Source organism: Canis lupus, chromosome 20 (genome assembly GCF_011100685.1).
Source record: "Canis lupus familiaris isolate Mischka breed German Shepherd chromosome 20, alternate assembly UU_Cfam_GSD_1.0, whole genome shotgun sequence".
In the NCBI taxonomy this organism is placed as follows: domain Eukaryota; kingdom Metazoa; phylum Chordata; class Mammalia; order Carnivora; family Canidae; genus Canis; species Canis lupus.
In genome coordinates this window covers 24,653,051-24,676,821 of record NC_049241.1, presented here as the reverse complement: position 1 = coordinate 24,676,821, position 23,771 = coordinate 24,653,051, and the positions used below count along the sequence as shown (strand labels likewise).

Sequence of the window (23,771 nt, the reverse complement as noted above, 5' to 3'; positions counted from 1 at the left end):
TTTGGAGCTAAATTCAATTTGCCTATGTTATAAGGCAGATGAAGTAGGAAAAGAGAGGTTACTCATTGGTAATATTTGAAGAAAAATGGATGAGGAACTAAGAAAAAGGAAAACTGGGATGCCTGAGAGGCTCAGTGGTTGGGCATCTGCCTTTGGCTCAGGGTATGATCCCAGAGTTCTGGGATCCAGTCCCACATTGGGCTCCCCACAGGGAGCCTGCTTCCCCCTCTGCCTATGTCTCTGCCTTCTCTCTGTGTCTTTCATGAATAAATAAATAAAGTCTTTAAAACAAAAAAAGAAAAGAAAAAGGAAAACTGTATATATATCCTCTATGGTTATCTGCCAAAACTCTACACTAGAAAACACTATTTAGGACTAAAAAGTTGACCTTACAACTTCCATTATTTGAAACAGATTTACCGTGTTTTTGGCATAAAAAATATATATCAAATAACTCTGATATAAGTAATGGATTTGGCATTTGTTCAAGATATTTTCTTCTTTATACAAATAGTGACTAGATTATAAAGTATGGATTTATCTAAGATGGCCTGTCTTTGGTATGAATGAAGACTTTAAAGATTTTACTAATCAATTGTTTTTTCCCTTGGAGGGAATGTATGACTTTTCATAATTGCATTTTTTAGCTTTGTCTAATTAGGGTAAAGAATGCCCTGCCTGAAGCATCAGCAAGCAGACGGGAAATTTATTTGAGGTAGTTCTCTCTTGGAGCCCTTCTCCCAAAGACATTTCATTGATAAATACCAATCAAGACCAACTGAGATTTGGGCTCTTCAAATAATTCCTTGTTCTTCCAGAAGAGCAACTCTAAGACCAAGAGCTTTCCATGCAAGGAGCTGCCCAAATCACCATGTAACCACCATGGGCTGCATATTGTCCAAAGCCACATATAACTGTCCATGGTGATCAGAGCACTTGCCTTGTTCTGTCACCAGATGTTATCTCATGGGGCTTCAGTAACATCACAGCCGACCTGGTAAATCTCCACTCTTCAGATGTAGAACCAGCTTATTGAAGTTCCTAGAAGTGAAAAACAAGAAAAATAAGCAGGAACTTAGATCGCCCATTAAGTAGTGATGCTGGCCTCATTTTATATTTTTTCCCCTCTGTACATAGTGTTTTATACAGCTGGGAAGATGATGTTTATTTTACAAACTCACCCCTTGTAGGTACTTTACATTGCTAACTATAGTGTAAATAATCACGCAACCAGGGTGGGCACCACTGACAATGATCTCCCATGAGTATACTACTAGCAGGATTTGAGAATTCTAATGTACCCGAATTCTGAAACAAACATTTAGTGAGCATCTACTGCTCTTAAGATAGAGTATTGAAAGCACAGGTACAAAAAAATTATATATATATATATATATTTCTATATTTGTATTTCTATATTTGTATATATATTTGTATATTTGTAAAGCTACAAACATGTATATATATTTATACATATATAAATCTACTTCAAAACCTTTACAATCCACTTGCAGAGACAAATGATATATACAAAAATTTAACCAGTACATGGGGCATATTCAATAAGTCTCAGAGACTGGACCATCAGCTCTAGGAGGGCAGGAAGTTTTGTCACTGCTATATCCTCAGTTTCTAGAACAGTAGAAGGCACCGATTTAGTACTCAATAAAATTTTTTTCTCATGAATGAGCAGCATAGGCAGTAGAGTATGATGGGATGCAGGGGAAGAAACCCGATGGGATTCAGAGCAGAGAGGTCCTCCAATGGCACCATGGAGGAGGGGACTTTCACTCCAAGCATGTAGAGTTTAGGTTGGCTTATTAAATTTAGTGCCTATTTATACATTATCTCCTACAGGGCAGGTCCTGGGGAGAGGGCTGTGCATAAAGCAAATCCTTAACTGACTTTAACTCAGTTTAAAAGTCTGCTGGGTATTTCCTATAATTAAAAACATGTATGGAAATGCAAAACTCGAGGTGAAATAATTAAGCAATAGTCTCTATTCTGAAAACAGATGGTGTAGCGGCAGAAAAGGAGAGTGGACAAAGTCCCTTTCTTCTCTGCCATTTCCTTTCTGAATATGATTCAAAAGTTCTGGGAAGGAGTGGAAATGCAGAGGGACAGAAATGCTGCTGTCTTTGTCTCTGCATGCAGAACGGGTGCCTTCGCCTTTGTTGCCCGGCCTGGAGGCTGGCTACACATTAGGCACGGTCGTCCGCTCCCTGCTGTCCATCTCATGAGGAGTCTCACCATGTTCCCTGCTGAGGTCTCAACCCATTCCCAGCCATCACCCCAAAGTCAGTGTAGAATAATACACACACACACACACACACACACACACACACACACACACGTGAGCTGCCTATCTGAATTTCTGGAAAATTTCAGTTTGTTCATCATTTCTCTTGTAAACCTAAAAATTACCCAGGTGACTCTGAGCTTTGCTGAGTTAGGAGCTAACTAGGAGGCCAGGAAAGCAGAGACACTGTGAGAAGGTCGGAGATCTCTCCACCACCAGCTCCCCAAGTGGGAGTCAGATGCACGGTGCCAGGTCTTTGATGGTAGGAATTTCTCACCATTCTTATTGTTCTAGGCAGCTAACAGTGTCATTCAGTGTCTTGGTTGCGGCAATTCAGCACAAAATGTTCTTTCATGTTGCTGGATTCATGTTTTAGAAAACTATCATAAAAATAAATATATGTATGCATATCTTTTGCTCGTACTGCCTTCATTGTATGACTTTACTTGGGAACATGATGAATTCAGGAAGCCTGTGTGGCACGCTGTTAAGACCCTAAACTTTAGATTTCAACACATCTTGGTTTAATCCAAGGTCCTCTGTGTACTACAAATGGTTAAACCATCTGTGTTCCCATCTATATATTGGGGGATGTCAAAACATCCCTCCTAGCATGGCTGTAAGGATTAGAGGGGTCATTCAATGTGTTGCTCATCATCCCTGAGGCAGTATGTGTATTAATAAAAGTAAGCTATTATTATGACTATTCTCTCATTTTCCAGGTTGGGAGTCTTGAGCCTGACCTCAAATTAATTAATTACCTTCTCTGGCCTTCTTTGTCATTTATCCTAATTATTAGGCCTAATACCTGAGAGCGGGATTTCTTAATCTTGGCACTACTAACATTTTGGACCAGATAATTATTTGTTGTGTGTGGGCTATCATGTGCCTTATAGTATCTTTAGCAATATTCCTAGCCTCTACCCACTAGATGCCAGTAGCAAACTGTACCTCACGCCCCCCACTGTGACAACCAAAACTCTCTCCAGACATTGAAACATGTTCCCTGGGGGACAAAATCATCCCTGGTTGAGAACCACTATGTTAGAGCATTCTTGACTCCTCTCTTTTTCCCTACACTCTTCCCCCTAATTCATCAATAAATCCTGCTAGCTTTACTTGGATAATGAACTTTTCTTGCTCTGTCCATTGTTACTACCTTGATCCATGCCACTGACATCTTTCCTGGGCATTACCACCTCAGTTTCTTGCTGGTCTCCTCGGCCCCTAGCCCTCATCCCCAACCTCACTTTGTTCCAGTCACACTGGCCTTCTGGCTGCCCCTTACATGCAGCAGGTCAGCTTCCCACCTTTGCAGTGGCTTCCTTCCAAGGGAACTCCTCTTCTCCTGTTATGTCCATGCTGTATGCCCTCACCATTAGGACTCTGTTCACACATTACCTGGGTGGTCAAGTCTTCCCAACCTACCCCTACATTTGGCAACTCGGACACATCCTATCCCCCTAATCTCTGCTTTTTCTCCAGAGCACTTTTCTCCATTGAATACAGCACATTTTATTCATTTTGCTTGTCTTTCTATACCGTCAACTCCATAAGGGTAAGATTTTTTTGCATATTGGGTTACTGATTGTGTTCCCCAACAGCAGAAGAGTGCCTGGCTCATGGTGACCATTCAAATATTTGTTAAATGAATGAATATACCTATTGTCATCATTTCAAAAAATTTTAAATTGTGGTACAATAGACAACATAAAATTTACCATCTTAATTATTTCTAAATATACAGTTCAGTAGTATTAAATGCATTCACAATGTTGTGCAACCAATCTCCAGAACTCTTGATTTTGCAAAACTAAAACTCTGTCCCCATTAAACAACAACTCCACAACACCCCATTCCACCCTCTTCTCAGCTCCTGGAAACCATTCTATTTTCTTTATGAAATTTGACCACTCTAGGTACCTCATTATAAGTGGAATAAAGTAGTATTTTTCTTTTTGTAACTGGCATATTCCACCTAACAGAACTTCCTCAAGGCTCAGCTATGTGTCAGAATTTCCTTCCTTTTTAAGGCTGAATATTATTCCACTGTATGCATATACCACATTAAAAAAAATCAATTTATCTGCTAGCAGACAGAAGTAGAATTCCTGGATCACATGGCAATTCTATTTTTAATCTTCTGTGGGACAGCCACATTGTTGCCCACAGTGGCTGCATCATTTTACATTCTTACCAACAGTATACAGGGATTCTAATTTTCCTCACCCTCACCAACACTGAGCTTGTTCCTTGTTTGTTTTGACAGCAGTCATCCTCCCGGATATAATCCTGGTATCTCGTTGTAAATGTGGATTAATATTTTCCTAATGATTAGTAATGTTGGGCATCTTTTCATGTGTATCAGCACTGTTTTTAACTATGCTTGGCTTACCCAGGGTCATGTAAATAATCTCTCTCACCTGCTGCCTACTCTACTCTTTGCACCTTGTGCCTTTCGTCTCCGACTTAGACTTTATTCAGCAGAGTTTGCTAGTTAGTGAGGAAGGAGCCTACCCTTTCTCACTTGAGAACACTAGGAACTTGGGATGTAAAGTCCTTTTTTTGTCCTTCTCTCAGTGACATCAATCTTTATGCGTCTACAGGCAATTATCTCAGAGCAGAGTTATAAAAGTAAACAATTACATGTTCAAATTAGGAGGTTCATTGGTGAGACTTTTGGAGGCTGAGTGGATGACTCATTCAGCTGACTCATTTCTACAATCTCAACAGAACACTTGTCAGTCAGATGTTTAACCCAAGAACAGGCTTTCTTTTCCCTCTTTCCATTTTTTTCTCTTTTTGACCTTGCGACATCTCATCTTAGTTATTTACAGTCACTGACTTACCCTAAATATGTCTTGTACCTATTATCCATATTAATTAGTAAAGTCCTCTTAGCTAAAACCTGGAGCATGTTTATGTGTGCTCACTAGACTCCAAGCATAGGGAAAGAATATAGGAGTCTTATCTCCTCTTCTTTTTTTTTTTTTTTCCGTTTAACTCTGATGACTTTCCTCTAAGCAGCTCCAAAATGTCTCCTTCAAGAAATGTTAACTTGTGCAGATATAATTCTGGACTGATCTGCCTGTGGGAGCTCTTTCCAGCCAACATTTGCTATGACCTGTATTGCAACAGTGACCTGAGAGCAATTATATGGTCATATGGCAATATAAATTCGCACATCGCTTGAGCCTCAAGGACATAAGATAATTGACTGTCCAGGAAGTAGATGGTATAGTCATCTTACTTTTCTTTACTGTCTTCCTGTTTTTCCTAACTTCTGCTTGAACTTCTCCTTTGGTTTCCCTATATGCAGTAGTTTTTCATTTTACCTGCTCAATCTCTTTCACGAGTTCCTCTCCTTTTCTTTAGCCTTGAAACTTAGACACTCCTCAAGTCTCTCTGCTCAGTCTTCTGCTTATTCTCTTTGCTGTGTGCCCCATTCATTTCAAACATCCATTTCCACTTCTGTGCATGAGACCCAAATCCACACCACTGCCATAGCCTTTCTTGAGTTGCAGACTGGACTCCCCAGTGCTCACCAGGCATCTTGTCCAACCACATCTCCCTAAACTCTGTCCTTCCCGCCACACCTCTGTTTTTGCATGGTGACTTAAACATCCTACCACACTCAGTTTGTAAAATTTAGATAGCTTCTCAACTTTCATTTCCATTGTGAACAATAGGTATATAGTACTTCAAGCACCTAAAGGAGAGAAAGATTGGGTCTTCAGGCACTCAGGGAGGACACCACAGAAGAAGTGGCTTTTGAGCTGGCCTTTCAAGAATGTGGAGAAAATTAAGTCAGGCAGAGATGAAGGATAAGGGAGTTTTCAGACAGAGAATGGAAGATGCAAAGAGGCCATGTTTCAAAGGAGAGTTAGTTGAACTGGCTAGAACAGATTGTAGAGGGGAAGTGGAATTTAAGAAAGAAATCACAACAATAAAAAGTTGGATTGAAATGAGAAGTCCTGGGACGCCTGGGTGGCTCAGCGGTTTAGCGCCTGCTTTCAGCCCAGGGCCTGATCCTGGAGTCCTGGGATCGAGTCTGCTTCTGCATGGAGCCTGCTTCTCCCTCTGTCTGTGTCTCTCTCACTCTCTCTCTCTCTCTCTCTCTCTCTCGAATAAATAAATAAAATTTAAAAGAAATGAGAAGTCCTGAGAACCCAGAAAAGATTTTCTAGTAGGAATAGCATCATGTGAACTTGGAGTCTATTTTATTATAATCTATGTTTTACCTTCCCTGGGAAACTTTAAATCCTTGGGCACATGTTCGCTTACTTGCTCTCTCTTCCTCCTGCCCCCTTCCCCTGATGCTTTCCTATATCTCCCAGCATGTTACCCTGAACAATAGAATTCAGTAAATGTTTGATAAATGGATAAATAAGAGTGCAAGGATGAAGGTACAGTGACTACAGATAAGCTACTGCAAAAATAAATGTTACATTTAGCACTTGAACTTCTTAAGCTTTTAGGCTTCCCCTCTAATCATCCAGCCCTCTCTTACCTATCTCCCCTTTTCTCCCTTGGCTAACTGGTCCTGTTTCCGTGTAGTGTGTCAGATATGACACATGTAACAGAGTAAGACCTTACAAACTCATTTGTGGGCATGAGAATGACATGTACACCAGCTCTGAAATACCCTGCAAAGAAGGCTTTAGGAGAAGAAGGCCTCAAATTATGGAAACACACTGCAAAGAACAAGTAGTTACTTGGAATGACACCTGAGCCACAAAGACCACTTATTCCAAAAATATCTTCTATGTGCTGGTATCCTATATGGGATGTACACTAAGTCAGAACCCCTATTCCTAAGGACTCTTAATTAATAGTAAATACTCCCATTTAGTGAGCAACTGTCATCATCCTGAGGATGATCTCATAAAGCTTTTATACAAAGAAGTGAAGATTCAGAGAAGACAGATAACTTGCATAGTTGGGTTTGGTGTTAATTCCAAAGGTCATGCTCTGCTTACCCCACAGTGCCCCTAAGAAATATCCAGTAGAAGGATGTCCAAAGTGTTATAAGAACTTAGAAGTGGGGGCAGCTAGGGGAGACTTAGAGCAGTCTGCTTGGAAAAGATGGGGGTAGAATAGCAACAGGATGTCTGTTACCTGTTATTTGCTCTCATGAAAAACATTTTAATATCAAGATCTAATCACCAAGCCTACTATGTGCTCAAAGGAGCCCAGAGGTGTGATTTTACTGTTTTGCTTCCTTTGGGTATCCAAGGTTGTACGTAGAAATGATTTAGGGGTGACATTTCCAGAAGAATTCATTTGCCCCACAGAAGTCTGTTGCATGAGGGCTTTTCTCTCCTATTCTAATGCAATAACAAAAATGCCTGGGGCTGAAAGTTCACTACCTATTGTTATAGAAAACAAAGCTAGAGTACTAAGGAAGATGGGCTCATCTTTTCTTCTCATCCAAACATTGCTCAACTGATACAAATCAATTTATTTGCACTGGGTTTGAGACCAGACATTTGAGCCTTATGTGTATAAAAGGCAAGTCACAATATCCCTACCCTGAATAATTCATGTTGTTTGTAACGGCTCTTTTAAGCCTTTCTGTTAAACTTGAAGATTAACTTTTCTGGTTTTTTCGTCCTTAATCAAAGCTTATTTCGATTCAACTTTGAACAATTCCTCAAGCTGGACTATTCAACTATTTGATTTAGTATTTTCAGGACTTGGAAGCAGGTTGCTGCTGGTTCTTAGGCTTGCTATATTATTCAACGCCTTCGTAAATGATGAATAGGTTCAAAGCCTAGAAGGCTATTTTCTAATTTCTCAAGGGTCTCTTTACCACCTCATTTTCTTTTCATCAGATGTTATTTACTGAGTAACTCCAATCAACTGCTTGGATATTGTAGCTTGCTGTGATTCTACAGATAATAAATGTCAGTATGGGGAGGGTAAGAGATCTGAGTCTTGAATTTAATAATATTGTTTGTTTGGAATTGGCTTCACTTTCATCACACTGAGACTCAAAGGGGGCAAGACCTTTGCTCGGCCATCTTGATAAGATCCCTGGGGTCCCTCTTGGTGTCTCCAGGATTTGCTGTGTGGCAAGAGAAGAAAAGATTTCAAAGATCTAAGAAGCAAAGCAATCTATTATTTGTCTTGAAAATCATATTATATTCTATGTTTTACAGGCACAGTAGGCATATTAATGTACAGTGTATCAAAGACAGGGGAACAAAGGCATTAAATTAGTAGGTCACATGGAGCCTAGCAAAAAAGAATCATTGCTCCTCAGAAGGTAGGAAGATTAAAGTAAGAAGTCACAGAGGGCAAATACATGGAAGGCAGTCACAGTAGCCCCTTCTACACAACAATAGCCATTGCACTCAAACCAAGCCTTTCATGCTGAATTCAGATGTAGCTCAGAATCCTTCTCAACACAGTCTGGCAGGAAGCCACTGCTGATCCTGAGCCTCCATGCTAGAGGAAAATTATACCCATCCCTGTACTCTTAGGTAAGTTATGTCCAAATGCAAGGTCAGTTATAGGCCAATCCAAGAGGCTGCCTTAGAGATATTCCCTGTTAAATACTGCATTAAAATAATCTTAACGAGGGACACCTGAGTAGCTCAGTGGTGAGCATCTGCCTTCAGCTTAGGGCGTGATCCCGGGTCCGGGGATCAAGTCCCATATCGGGCTCCCTACAAAGAGTCTGCTTCTCCCTCTGCCTATGTCTCTGCCTCTATCTCATGAATAAATAAATAAAATCTTAAAAAAATAATAATAATAAAATAATCTTAAAAATATGGCGGTAGTGGTGGTGGTGGTGGTGGTGGTGGTGGTGGTGGTGGTGGTGGTAGATGGGGCGGGGGCAGACCATTATTTCAGCATTAGTATTATGCCTGGGCTCCTGCCTCTGTGTGTTTTTCATGACAGCTTAGTGTCAGTATTTTATCTCATTAATAGCTAGTTTTCTGCATTGTCAACTAGTTTATTTGATTAATAGCTTTTTTACCTCATTAACAACAGGTTCCTATCTGCTTCGAAGCTTTTGGCCAAGATCTCTGTATTGGCTCTCCTGACTTTTGGCAGTGGCATCCTTGACCTTTACTTTCCAGGGCTTCCAAATTTTAATCCTTAATTTCTATCTCCAATTTTTTTGTACCTGAAAATGAGAAGAATAATTTCTATTTCCCTGTGTGAACTGCAAGCAAACAAGAGATACCACATTTCACTCTTACACTCTAAGAAAAAAAACACACAGGTGTTTTCCTAGTCTTTTGAGCTCTAAGTATGATAGCTCTTCATCCAGGTGTTTATTTCTTCAACTGTGACTTGAAGCATGACATTTCATACAGTTATATATAATCTTATGTGAAATATTAGTCACTTTGCTTATATTAAGTCTTGTCCTCATATAAAGGTTTTTAGCTCTTTGACAGTTGAGGCAAGGACTAGACTATCCCTATCTTCATTCTGACCTTGTGGTTTTCAGAATGTGTGAAAAGCCACTTGAGAGAAGACTACCACTTATTTCAAACTAGTGCTAGAAGATATTTTATTATTCAAGTGAATAATATCAAATGTCAACTTCACTCAGAAAGTGATGCAACAGAGACCCAGACATACACATTACCTTCGGTGCTATGAGCTTCTTTTTTTGCCCCCTGCTAATGAAGGAGTACACCAGTCTGTCTCCTGCCAACCTGGCCTCACTGCTAGCCTTACAAGATCTCCTCTGTTTTGTAGAGGAGATGTTAGGGGTTACATCCCTGGGTCCCCATCCTCACATCATTCTGGATTAGAGTAGACACTCCAGAAGCACAAGTATAAGATTTGGAAGATGAAAGAAAAGGAAAATACTTGATTCTGTGAGGCAGCTATAGCCAGACATGTGGTCAGAGATGTTGCAGCAGCTTCCTGGTGAGTTCATAAAAAACATACCTCATTCCTACAGAGGGAGCTCGTAGGAAATTCCCAGAGATGTGAGGATTCCAACAGGGTCGAGGAGCTCAATTGGACCACCTGCTTCAAAACTCTCAGCTGGAATCTGTGTGACCATCCCCAATCTTTACTTCACCAGAACTTCTGATATTTGAATAAGCTCTCAATTCCTATCTTAAATTCATCACAGCTGGGCAGCCCGGGTGGCTCAGTGGTTTAGCGCTGCCTTCAGCCCAAGGCGTGATCCTGGAGACCCAGGATCAAGTCCCATGTCAGGCTCCCTGCATGGAGCCTGCTTCTCCCACTGCCTGTGTCTCTGCCTCTCTTTCTCTGTGTGTGTCTCTCATGAATAAATAAAGAAAATCTTTTTAAAAAATTAATCACAGCTAAAATAGAGGGAAGTACCACTGTCCCTGTCTGAACCCTTCCTGATACAAGTAAACGAATAAATGAATGCCTATAATATGTATTATAGATAGTTCATCACACTGTGAGAACAATTAAAATACTAACATTTGCCAAATAGTTGCATTTTCACATATTTCTCATTTTCCTTTGTAGTTAGTAGAGGCCATGTGACTAATACTGGCCATGAGGCCTTATCTGTAAGCAGAGTATGGATTATTTCAGAGCCAAGGCACTTAAGCTACCTGCACACTCAATTACCCTTCCACAGAGCACCCCTGTTATGCGATGGCACAGCTACATAATGGTAGCACTCTCAGGAGCCTGGGTGTCTGAATACAGAGCTGTCTTGTTGAGCTATACTGAACATGTAACATCAGTACAAAATAAACCTTTGTTGTGTGAAAATTGCTGAGATTCTGATTAAATTTGTTACTGAAGCTGACCCAAGCCTAGCCTATTTCACATTCATAAGACCTATTTTTTAAGGTACAATAGAGTCTATTCCCTAATTTCAAAACCACAAATACATCTTCTAAATGAAATGTACTATATTATAATTTTTAAAAATCCCGTGGACTTTGTCAAAGTCACACAAAGATAAGTTAAAAAAAATAGTAAAAGCGAGACAAGAAGCACTATGTGCAAATACATACACACACATACATATATGTAAAACTCTCATTTAATTTTTAATAACTAGGGCACCTGATGGTTGAACATCTGGCTTGGCTCAGATCATGAACCCAGAGTCCTGGGATCGAGTTCTGCATCAGGCTCCCCACAGGGATCCTGCTTCTCCCTCTGCCTATGTCTCTGCCTTTCTCTCTGTGTCTTTCATGAGTAAATAAATAGAATTTTAAAAAATAATCTTTAAGAACTACAAAGTAATTGATAATTGGATAGGAGACATTAAAATATAATTCACAATTAAAATATTAATTCCAAACAGAATATTCTCCTTTACTAGTAATAAATATGCAAACTGAAATAAGGTATCACTTTAAGTTATGAGATTATCAGTTAAATGATCTACTTTAAAGGAAAACACTTCAGGTTTGTTCAGTTATAGGAAAACTTATTCACTCAGGGTTCTGAAGCAGCAGTATAAACATGTTTTTGGAAAATAATTAGGTAAAAAAATGTGATATAAACATGATCCTACTCTTTGCCCTAATAATTCCATTCTGATGAAAAATTGAAAAATAGAGGAAAGCCGTATATATGAATAAGCCTGTTGCCAACATTGTATATAATAACGTAAAAATTGAAATAACAAAACCATGGTATGTTAACTTGATATGATATTACACAGCTATTAAAAAAGCAAATATGAAGCAGATTCTCATACTTGAGCATGCATCAGAATCACACATTGCTAGGCCTCATCTCGTCTTAGATTTAGTAGGTCTGGGGTGAGCGCTGACAACTTACATTTCTAACAAATACTCAGGTGATGCTAATTCAAGGACCACACTCTGAGGACCCCAGAGAAAAGGATTGCATAGTATAAGGCAATATTTCTCATACACTGTTAAGCTTCAGTAATGCAAAAATACATTTTAGTGAAATAGTGATTAAGGGCACAGGATGAGAAATTGGCCACCCTCCATGGAGTTCCAGCTCTAACAGTAGGTGCTATGTGGGCCTAAAGTGCTGGTCCTACGAATTCTTCAAAGTGCTCTAAAAATGCTTTGAGAAGAAAGGGACTAGAAAAATATACAGAGCAAGCTGCAAGATAGAAAGGATTACTTAGGTGTCTAAAAAAAACAAAACATTGGGCTTATCAGTCAGTCGAAAGTCAGCTCTTAATTATATATAGATTTATTAAAGATGTGTGTACATTGAAATATATTTGCTACCATGCAGAGAGGGGCCTCTAAAAGAAAACTGGCTTTTTTGTCAATAATATTTATACACCAATCAAACCAATCAAACATTTATCAATGACAAAAAAAAAAAAGAAAGAGTCCTGTGTTACCTTCATCCCGTTGCCATCCACACCCCATCTTTTACCTAATGGTGTTGGTTACAGTTTATTTCATGTGGAATCTACTCTCCCCACAATAACCACAGCAAATTAAATCAGATATATCACCAAGTAAAACTCTCCAATGGCTTCCTACAGAAATTTGAAGAAAAGAAAAAATGTCCAAACTATAAGTACAATGACCACACACCCTGGTTTGCCTGGGTCAGACTGGGTTTTAATCTGTTGTCTCACACCAGCTGTTAACAACAACCCCTTCAGTCAAAAGTGCTCTAAATTTTTTTAAGACTTTATTTATTCATGAGAGACACAGAGAGAGGCAGAGACATAGGCAGAGGGAGGATAAGCAGGTTCCCTGCGGGGAGCCTGATGGGGGACTCAATCCCAGGATTGAGGATCACGCCCTGAGCTTAAGGCAGATGCTCAACCACTGAGCCACCCAGGCGTCCTGAAAAAAAGTGTTCTAGTTTGCACTGTAAGGATAAGGATAAGGTTGCCAGATTAAATATAAAATACCTGATATTGCACAAGACATACTTATACTAAAAATGTTTTCATCATTTATCTGAAATTCAAGTTTAACAGTTTCTTCTATTTTTATTTGCTAAAACTGACACCCCATTAGCCCCAAGCAAGGGCCCGGGGCAGGGGGGTGAGGGTTATGCCCCTTCCTACTACTCTGTTGTCACTGCTCCTCCTCCTTGTATGCCCTGAATATCTGCACTCATTCCCTCTTCTGGACTCTGCACCTGCCCTGTGACCTTCCTGTATCGCTTACCTTCTTATGTTCACTGACTCCTGACCAACCAAGTTTCAGCACATGTTAGTTAGTTCAGAAAAACCTTCCAGATCACCCAAGGGAAAGAAACTCCATACGTTTCCCTCTCCTATTACTATAGAAAACAAGAGCATTTGTTTTCATGGCTCTCTTTCTCTCCCATTAGGGTAGATATTCCATGAGATCAGGGGACCTTGTCTTTCTGGATGATGCTGGGGTGGTGTATCCATGCTTAGACCAATACTTGGCATGTAGTAGATAATAAGAATTATTCAATGTTAAATGGACAAATACATGTGCATCAAAGTGCAGTGTCTTTGAGTTTCTTGGCACAGGAGCACACATATTTTCTCTAGAAAGAGGATCACATATCTTTAGAAAGACCACATACTTGAAGCTAAGCTATTTCCAAATGTGCAATGGCAGCGTATATGGTAATGGTTTCATAAAGTATGTTAATCAAGGAACCACAAAAATCATTTAATCTAGAAGGTTTCCTCACCACCATCAAATACTGATTATATTTACATAGAAATTGACTCATTATCATGCAGCTGATAAACATTGCTGAAGGGAGAGCCTGCAGAAGTGTATTTGCCGGGAGAGGATCTCCAATTCCCACTGCTGACAGGAAATAATCATTTTAAAGATTGCCACACAAAAAAAGTGACAGTCCTGTGTCATCACATTTCTTCTCCCTAATAGAAGCAAAGATTAATAAAGTTGGTCAAAAAAAAAATAAAGCTGCCATATTAAAAAAATAAAATATTAAGGTGTAGAAATGCATGATGATAGATGTTGTGATGCCTAAAGTGAGGATCAAAAAAGACTATTTCAAGTTCTAAAAATCTATTTAAGATGTTAAGCTGTTAAAAACATTTAAAAGAATGGAGAGTAATGATGAGATCCCGTGCATCATTTAGATGGATGTGTATGTATGGGACCATGCTCTAAGTGCGTATTTTGTAAATAGACACAGATAGATGCACACGCTTGAAGTACGATTTTGCTTTCCATCTAAATTTAAACAAAAGGTATGAAATGTACAGTTAGATATTTAAAGAGCACAGTCTCAGCGTGATTTGCATTCTTCCAAGTACTTAAAATAAGCATCCTCCCTACTGATGCTGCAGAAAATTTTTAATGAGCACAGACGGCCCCGTGTGAACCTGGGCTCCGTCTTGACCTGCAATTGAAACTGGTGCTAAGGCTGTCCCACAGGCTGCTCTCTCTGCCCTGCTCCCCACTTGGGGTTCAGTCCCTTTGGTTAAAGAGCTGCGATGTAGCACACCAGGTAAGGTCTGCTCTGCGCCCATCTTAGGAGTGGAGCCAATTCTACTGCCCTCTCTTGTTCTAGAGAATGTTTTGTGTTGAGGGCCTAATTCCTATGATGCAAAAATTTAAGACTCTTATCTGATAAGATTTTAAAGTTCAGTGAGATCAATATAGTGATTCATTTTTCTTTTTTCTTCTTAACCTCTCAATTTCACTCAGACGCCTGTGAAATTTACTAGCTGGAATGATAATGCTAGGAATGCTTTGCTAATTGGAAGTAATTAGCTGGTGATTTTATACAGAGGGTTTCCACAAACTCTGCCTTCAGTTACATCAAAAACTGTAGTGATAAAAGGCCCAGTAACATGTGAGTAGGAATTAAAAATTGTTTGGAGGCAAGGCAGGAAGAACATTCTGCAATGTAATGCACTGCTCTCCTACCTCAGTTTCCACTCTGGGATAATTACTTGTTAATTTAAAAAGACCCCTCGATTGAATACAGGGTATAGCACCTGAGGATTTCGGGTGGCCTTCATTTGACTCTGGGTAATGGAAGATACTTTTATTTACCCCCTAATCAAGGCAAACCTCTGGCTGACATTGTTAGCAAAGACCGGTCATACTTTAAAGCAGAGATCGTGTCCTGTTTATTTTTATTCTCAAACTACTCAATAATGTAATTATGTTCAGTACAAGGAAAATATCCTGCTTGTTCTCACATGTGGCAGAAACAGCTCTGTCATCATTCATCTGAACCCTACTTAATCTGACTGGGGACTGAGGCACAAGGTAGAGAGAATTCGGCAGAAACGAGGAAAAACTAAGCACGAGCGTTGGCAGATGCAGTCAGGAAAGAAGCTATTTTGAAACTTTATCAAAATTCAAATCTCATATCTAGAGATGTATTTGAGCCCAAGATGGCTTAGTTATATAAGAACTTGCTCTATAAAAGAATGGGATACTGTGCATAAAGGTAAACTATATGTCAAGAGCATTTTTCCAAAATGACTATATTATAGTCTCAATACCGAATAATCGTTTTTGGCTATTTTTGTATGTCTAATCAAAATTTAGCATGTATTTTTCCAGATTTCATTCATTACTGTAATTAAAATAACAAATTACACTTCATTAGTAGAAGCATTTCGTTTTGCCTGTGTTTTCACTCAAGACTTACACGAAGTCCAATATAATGAAACACTGCAGAGCTTACAACAATAAAAAACACATTCTTTCCAACTTTGAGATATAGCTGACATATAGCCCTGTGTAAGTTTAAAGCGTACCATGTGTTGATTTGATATATTTCTTTCGTTTTTTGAGAGAGAGAGGGAGAGAGAGAGAGAGAAAGAGAGATTGAGAAAAAGCATGTGCACTTGGGGGCACTCACAAGCTGAGAGAGTTGGGGCAGGGAGGGGCAGCAGGAGATGGAGAGTGATCAACTGAGGCAGGCTCCACATCCAGCATGGAGTCCCACCCAGGGCTCAGTCCCATGACTCTGATACCATGACCTAGAGTCAGATGCTTAGTTGAGGGAGCCACCAGGTGCCCCTGATTTGATAGACTTCTATATTGCAAAATGATTACCAACGTAGCCTTAGCTAACCCATCACATAACTACCATTCTCTTGTTTGTGATAAGAACATGTGCAAGGTACTCTCTGAGCAACTTTCAAGCATATTCTACATATTATTAATAATAATCAGCCATATGGTATATTAGATCCCCAGAACTTACTTGTCTTATAATGGAAGTTGGCATGGTCTGACCATCCCTTCCTTTTCTCCACCCCCAACCCTTGGTAATCACCATTTTAGTCTCTGTTTCTATGAATTTGGCTTTTTTAGGTTTCACATATCAGTGTTACCATACAGGATTCGTCTAACACATTTTGATCCATATTATACATCACATTTGTTTTTAGTTTTTATCTGGAAACTATCTCAAATGTACAACAGTTTTAAGTATAAGAAGCTTTTTTTTTTTTCTTTTTCTTGAGCCTTTGAGAATAAATTGCTGGCCTGATATCCCTGGCCCTAGAGTGTATTTCCCACAAAAAAGGACATTCTCCTATATAATAATATGTATGCAATATTGGAGAATTCATATTGATTTATTACTACCCTCTAATCTTCAAGCTCTATTCTAGTTCCTCCAATTATCCAAATGTTGTCCATCATAGTAAAAATGGTCCAGGAAATAATGAAATATTGCATCTAGTCATAATATTTCTTTGGTTTCTTTCAGACTAGAATATTTCTTCTGCACTTTTTAACATTTTCTTGACTGTGACTTTTTTTCTTTTTTTTTTTAAACTTTCTTTTTTTTAAATTTTTATTTATTTATGATAGTCACACAGAGAGAGAGAGAGGCAGAGACACAGGCAGAGGGAGAAGCAGGCTCCATGCACCAGGAGCCCGACGTGGGATTCAATCCCGGGTCTCCAGGATCATGCCTTGGGCCAAAGGCAGGCGCTAAACCGCTGCGCCACCCAGGGATCCCCTTTTTCTTTAAATTTAATTAACATACAGTGTATTATTAGTTTCAGAAGTAGAATTTAGTGATCAGTTGCATATAACACCCAGTGCTCATTACATTATGTGCCCTCCTTACTGCCTGTCACCTAGTTACTCCATCTCCTCATTTCCCTCCCCTCCAGCACTCTTCAGTTTGTTTCCTATAGTCAAGAGTCTCTTCTGGTTTGTCTCCCTTTCTGATTTCATCCTATTTTATTTTCCCTCCCTTCACCTATGATCCTCAGTTTTGGTTCTTAAATGTGGAAATATGAGTGAAATCATATGATAATTGTCTTTCCTGACTTACTTATTTTGCTTAGCAAAATACCCTATAGTTTTATCCATATCATTGCAAATGGCAAGATTTCATTTCTTTTGATGGCTGCATAATATTCCATTGTATGTGTGGATGCTTATACATGTGTGTATCACATGTTTTTTATCCATTCATTTATTTGTTGATGAGCATCTCAGCTCATTCCATAGTTTGGCTATTGTGGACATTGCTGCTATAAACATTAGGGTGCAGGTGTCCCCTTGAATCACTAAGTTTGTATCCTTTGGGTGAATACCTAGTAGTACAATTCCTGGGTCGTTGGTAGCTCTATCTTCAACTTTTTGATGAACCTCCATACTGTTTTCCAGAGCAGCTGTACCAGCATGCATTCCCACCAACACTGTGAGAGGGTTCCCCTTCCTCTGCATCCTCACCAACATCTGTTGTTTTTTGACTTGCTAATTTTAGCCATTCTGACTGGTGTGAGGTAGTATCTCATTGTGGTTTTGATTTGTCCTTCCCTGATGTCAATTGATGTTGAACATTTTTTCATGTATCTGGTGGCCATTTGTATGTCTTTTTTGGACATTTTTAAAGATTATGGAGGAGTTCTTTTGGTGACCTTCCCTCAGTTTGTTTTTGTCTGATGTTCCCCAAGTTTAGACTCAGGTGATGCATCTTTGGCAAGACAGAGGTTATGTTGTTTCCACTGCATCCAATCAGATGTCTCATGATTTCTATTTGCTCCATTACTAAGGATATTTATTTTGATCACTTGAGTAAGTGGTCTCTGCCAGATCTCTCTGAAGTCAAGTTGCTCTTTTTCTCTTAGTAATTTATAAGTATTTGGCAGAGGTACTTTAAACCATACAAATCTATGACTCTTCATTATAGTTTCAATTTATCCATTCCTTTATCAGTATGATGTCAGGTTTTCTGTTTTACTCAGTGGATTATAATCTGTTTTTGACATTCACCTTGTCCCTAATTTGGCCAAAAAGAGTACCTTTGAGCTGACATGCCCTGATCATTCTTTGAGCCCTTTCTTGCTATCTAGCACAACCAGATATCCCAGATTCTTCTACTTTGCCTGCCCAAGCCCTGGAATCAGCCATGTATATAAGAAGCCCTGATTCTTTTAGTGGAAGATGATATTTAGAAGCCAAGATCTTGGGATGCCTGGGTGGCTCAGCGGTTAAGTGTCTGCCTGATTCAGCTCAGGGTGTGATCCTGGAGTCCCAGGATCAAGTCCCACATCAGGCTTCCTGCTTCTCCCCCTGCCTATGTCTCTGCCTCCCTCTCTCTCTCTCTCATAAATAAAATCTTTAAAAAAAAATAGAAGCCAAGATCTGGGGGCCAGCTGTGCTGTTGCTTGCCAGATTTCCCAATGGGCAGAGCTAGGGAACACAAATGCACACACACACATACCTATACACACAAAATCATGTGTTAATATAAATGTGTATATATATTATATATATCCATCCATTACTAAATATAGATATATATTTACATCTATATAAATGGAACTATGTATCTCTCTATGTTGACTTTAATATCTATGTATATATTGAAATCTATAAATGCAACCAATACATTTAATTTCATTCCAACATCACAGGATTCATTCTAGTCTTCTCCCTTTCCATATTTGTATTTTCCTTGTGAGAGAATGAGAAACCAGACTCCCATAATACTCATTTGATCAGTCTCCCTCTGTGTAACCAATTTTTAATCACTATCACTTCCCAACCCCATTGATTGCCTTCTCAACCCACTTAGGCTGTGACTCTTTGTTGGACCACCCTCTAACAAGGAAGCCCTTTCCACTCAGCTTGGGCTCTAAGACCCCGTTGGCAGACCACACACATGTGGATACCTTCCTCACTCCACATAAGCTCTTGATCCCCATTGGGAGCCATTGCCTCTTCTATATTGTTCTGACACCAGGCTGATTCTTTGAGAGGATCCCTTCTCACCCCACTTGGGCTTCATACCTTGTGCCAGGTCTTTCAGCTTCATGTTTCCATCCAAATTTCAGTTATAATCAAGGAAAGAGCAAACAATCTTCATTACATACTTGTAAATAACACAGTAACACACATAACTCATGAAAATTCGGGCAATTCTGAGGACCTCAGTGTCCCCTCACTGGTTTCACTTTTATGCCTGTACAAACATGCAAGCACAAGCCTCTTTTTTACACACAAATGAGATTATCCTATATTAACCGCTATACCTTTCCTCTTTTCCTACTGAATATATTTTGGAGCTATTTATATAGCAGCATAACACATTTATTTTAATACTCACATAATATTTTTGTTTGAATTAATAATGGATATCCGGTCAGGAACACATGGGTGACTCCGTCAGTTAAGTGACTGAGTCTTGATTTTGGCTCAGGTCATGATCTATGGGTCATGAGATGAGCCCCAGAGCCTCACATCTGGCAGAACAAAGTCTGCTTCTCCCTCTCCCTCCACCTCTGCCATTCCCCCTGCTTGTGCACACACTCTCTAAAATAAATAAAATCTTGCAAAAAAAGAATTTTAAAAATTAAGAATGGATATCAGTCTTTTATTGATGGAAATTTAGGCTGTTTGATATTTTCTTCTTGTGAACAATGTTACAAGGTACATCCACATGGGAATATCTTTGGGTATGTGTCTATCCACATTTTCAATTTTTAAAAGTTTAGTCCTAAGATCAAGTAGTTTGAATAGACAAGAATGTGAAATGCAGACTGTTTGAAGGTCCTCATATCCTATCTTAACTATGAATTAGTATTGTGCCATTGAATGTAAGGTTAAAAGGTTAAAAAAAAAAGAGGTTAAAACAATTTTATTCAAACACTAGATTCTACCTAAATCTCTCTTTAGAGCAGATGAAGGAAGCTTGATAGGGAAAGTCAAAGCAATTTATTGACAAAACCAGTACTAGCACCCAGGAGTCAAACAGGGTTCCACCCAAGTGTAAACACCAGAGGGGAAAATCCCAAACTATAGGCGATGATACTCTATCTTTTTTAGTGTCACCTGCAGTTCAGCTGGTATTACACTGCTCACATTCATGGAGGCTTTAAATTCCCAGATGTACAGTTTACTCATGGACATAAGTGGGACTCTAGAGTTGAAATCTAGTTAAACTTTTTGCTCTTGTTCTATTTGTCTTCCAGTATTAAATCAATGACTTTGTTTTCAACACTTAATTATCTTTATCATCCCCAAATACATCACATGTAATGAAAGACAAGATCAATAAGGAAGAGGAAGATCAATAAAGATAAAACTGAAAACAGGACCTTAAAGATGAAGCCATGCAGGGAAGGGGATAAAAAGACAAAGCAAAAGAAAGCAAGGTAAAAACAGTTCAAAAGGGCAAATTACCTTTTTAAGAATTGAGAGAAAAGGCCACAAGGGTGCAGAAGATGCAACAGATAAATTGGAGCCTTATGGAGGTACGTAAATTTCTCAGCTAAGATTGAGAATAAGAAAAACTTGGAAACACCAGGGAAAAAGGGAAAAGCAAAAGCTTTGGCTTGTTCTGCTCCTCAACCTTAAATATTTTCTTATGTGTCAAGTTATTTCCCATCAGTTCTTCTGAAATCTGAAATTGAGCAGTTATATTTGAATTGCATTAATTACCCATTATTGTAAATCACACTAGCAACTATTAGCACTATTAATTATTAACTATTTTGTTCATCACATGTTTGTTTCAACTAAATACAGAGGAAAGAAATAACACAGGAATAAAACACAAAGTATACCCTCACAAGGAAAAATACCCATTGCTATAAAACAACTTAACAAATGAAACTAAATAACTATGGTCTTTCAACTTATGAAAATGGAGATTTGTCAAAATTCTAAAAGCTTTTAATACATATCTGAAGTTCTTTCTTATGTCACAGAAAAAGTAACCTGTGCAATTTTCTGTATGCACAGAAAAAAAGTAATTTTTTTTTTTTACAACTCCACAATATACCAACTTGAGATGGCACTATTCTTTGTGGTCTTTTTCTCTTCTGCCCACACATTCAAAATAATTCCTTTACTGATAAAGGACCCAATTTCAATGTGCCATCTGTTTCCTCCTTGTAACCCTTGCTGATACAGAATGTGAATGTGGAATGTTCTTTCAGGATGGGTGGCTGTAAAGGGAAAGGCATTGGTAGGTAGGAGTACTGGATGCAACAGGGTGGCATCATTTCTTCATTCTTTTAATCTGTTAGAGCATGTGTGCATCATATCATGTTACTCAGAGTACAAAAACATAAAATTAGTAAAACAATTTTTAATTTAAATTCAATTTAGTTAACATACAGTGTATTATTAGTTTCAGAGGTAGAATTTAGTGTCTGATCAGTTGCATATAACACCTAATGCTCATTATATCTAGTGCCCTCCTTAATGCCCATCACTCAGTTACCCCATCCCCTCACATACGTCCCCGCCAGCAAACCTCATATACCACATCTTTTTTTCCATTTGTAGTCCACAGACATTTGGGTTCTTTCCATAACTTGGCTATTGTTGCTAGTACTGCTATAAATCTTGGGGTGCATGTGGCCCTTCGAATCAGCATTTTTCTATCCTTTGGATAAATACCTAGTAGTGTGACTGCTGGGTCGTAGGGTAGCACTATTTTCTACTTCTTGAGGAAACTTCATATTGTTTTCCTGAGTGGCTGCACCAGTCTGCATTCCCACCAACAGTGCAAAGGGTTCCCTTTCTCCATATCCTTGCTAACACCTGTTGTTTCCTGGGTTGTTAATTTTAGCCATTCTGACTGGTGTGAGGTGGTATCTCATAGTGGTTTTTTAAAAATTCGACTTTATTTACACTCAATTAACATATAGTATATAATTAGTTTCAGAGACAGAATTCAGTGATTCATCAGTTGTATATAACACCCAGTGCTCATTAAATCAGAGAGGGAGACAAACCAAAAGTGACTCAACCATAGGAAACAAATTGAGGATTGCTTGAGGGGAGGGGGTGGGGGGATAAAATCATATTTTAAAAAATCCTACAATGACATGTGGCTCTAGCATTACTTGTCAAGATTAGGACTAGTTCTCTAGTTTGAAAGGCTTGAAGGTTCAAAATAATGGGATAAACCCTGAATTTCTGTCCCTGGACATTACTGAGACAGGTATTCCCTCTCTAGAGCATTATACAATTTTTTTGGAGGTAAGCATTCTCCTGTCTTATCTCAGCTAATGGGAACTTTTGATGAGGATCCCAAGGCCTCAGAGACTACCCCACAGCTGCTCCTCTTTAGCTCTGTGCCCCCTGGGAATCACCATGCCTCAGGCAACAGCGTATGTACACCTGGCAGCCTTCCTTCCCTTCCTGGTAACTGAAATCCACTTCTCATCATCTTTAGCCAAGACAACCGAAATGGATGCTCAGTGGATTCCTGATGGGTGGGAAGAATATGCTTTATCTTCCTCTAGTCCATCTTCCAAGTTACCCCAAGAAATGCAATTATAACAATAGATCTGATCACATCACCCTCTGATACTTCATCAACTTTCATTGACATTAAGATAAAATAGAAGTATAAATAGAAGACTCTTTGCAACCCTGCCTCCAGTCTCTCTTTTCCATTCTATCTTTGGTCACTCACTGTCCTTCCTCATCAATCATCTGATGATATTCCAACTTCATGAAGCTACTGATCACTTCTGAACACCCAGGTAACAGAATAAAATAAAGTTAATGAGCATCTATTATGTGTCACTCACTGTGATGACAGTTTAGTATGTATCCCATTTAATCCCACAACCAAGGAGGAGACTGAGGCTCAAGCACATTAAGTGCTCAACTCAAGGGTTGAGAGCCATTAAGTGCTGAAGAGGTTGCTCATTGGATTCCAGGCTTTCTACATGGTGTGACCTCCATGGTTCAGAGGTACCACTGGCAAAGCTCTCCCAATTTGAATATTCTTTTTCACCCCCTCCACCTAGTAAGACCCTATGCTTCCCTCAGGTCAAGCCTCAATTTTCATCTCTGAATTCTTCCATAGCTACAGTAAACAGAGTTGGTCCCTTCTCTCCCTTGGACCATAGAGCATGTTCATCACATCCTTATCACTGTTCTTATCCCATGCCATCCATGCTATCTGCATTTGTCTCAGTCTGTAATTACTATTTTCAGGGAGATTTAGGCACCAGGGCTGCTGGTATGTTATTCATCTTTGATCCTCAGCTCTTACACAGGACCTGATAAGTATAAGATGGAATGGAAAAATATATATTTTGCCTAGTAAGAAAGTTTCTAACCATAATCTTTAATCATGCCAAGTA

The 23,771-nt window shown here is 39.1% G+C and overlaps 1 long non-coding RNA gene across 1 annotated transcript in view; it reads right to left on the bottom strand.

Annotated features, from left to right (window-relative positions):
- Positions 1 to 229: 229 nt before the first annotated feature.
- LOC102157163 overlaps positions 230 to 23,771 on the bottom strand; it is a 32,829-nt gene continuing 9,287 nt past the window's right edge. The window contains exon 3 of the long non-coding RNA XR_005374430.1: positions 230 to 1,041. This is a non-coding gene — a long non-coding RNA (uncharacterized LOC102157163). The remainder of the gene's footprint in view (positions 1,042 to 23,771) is intronic.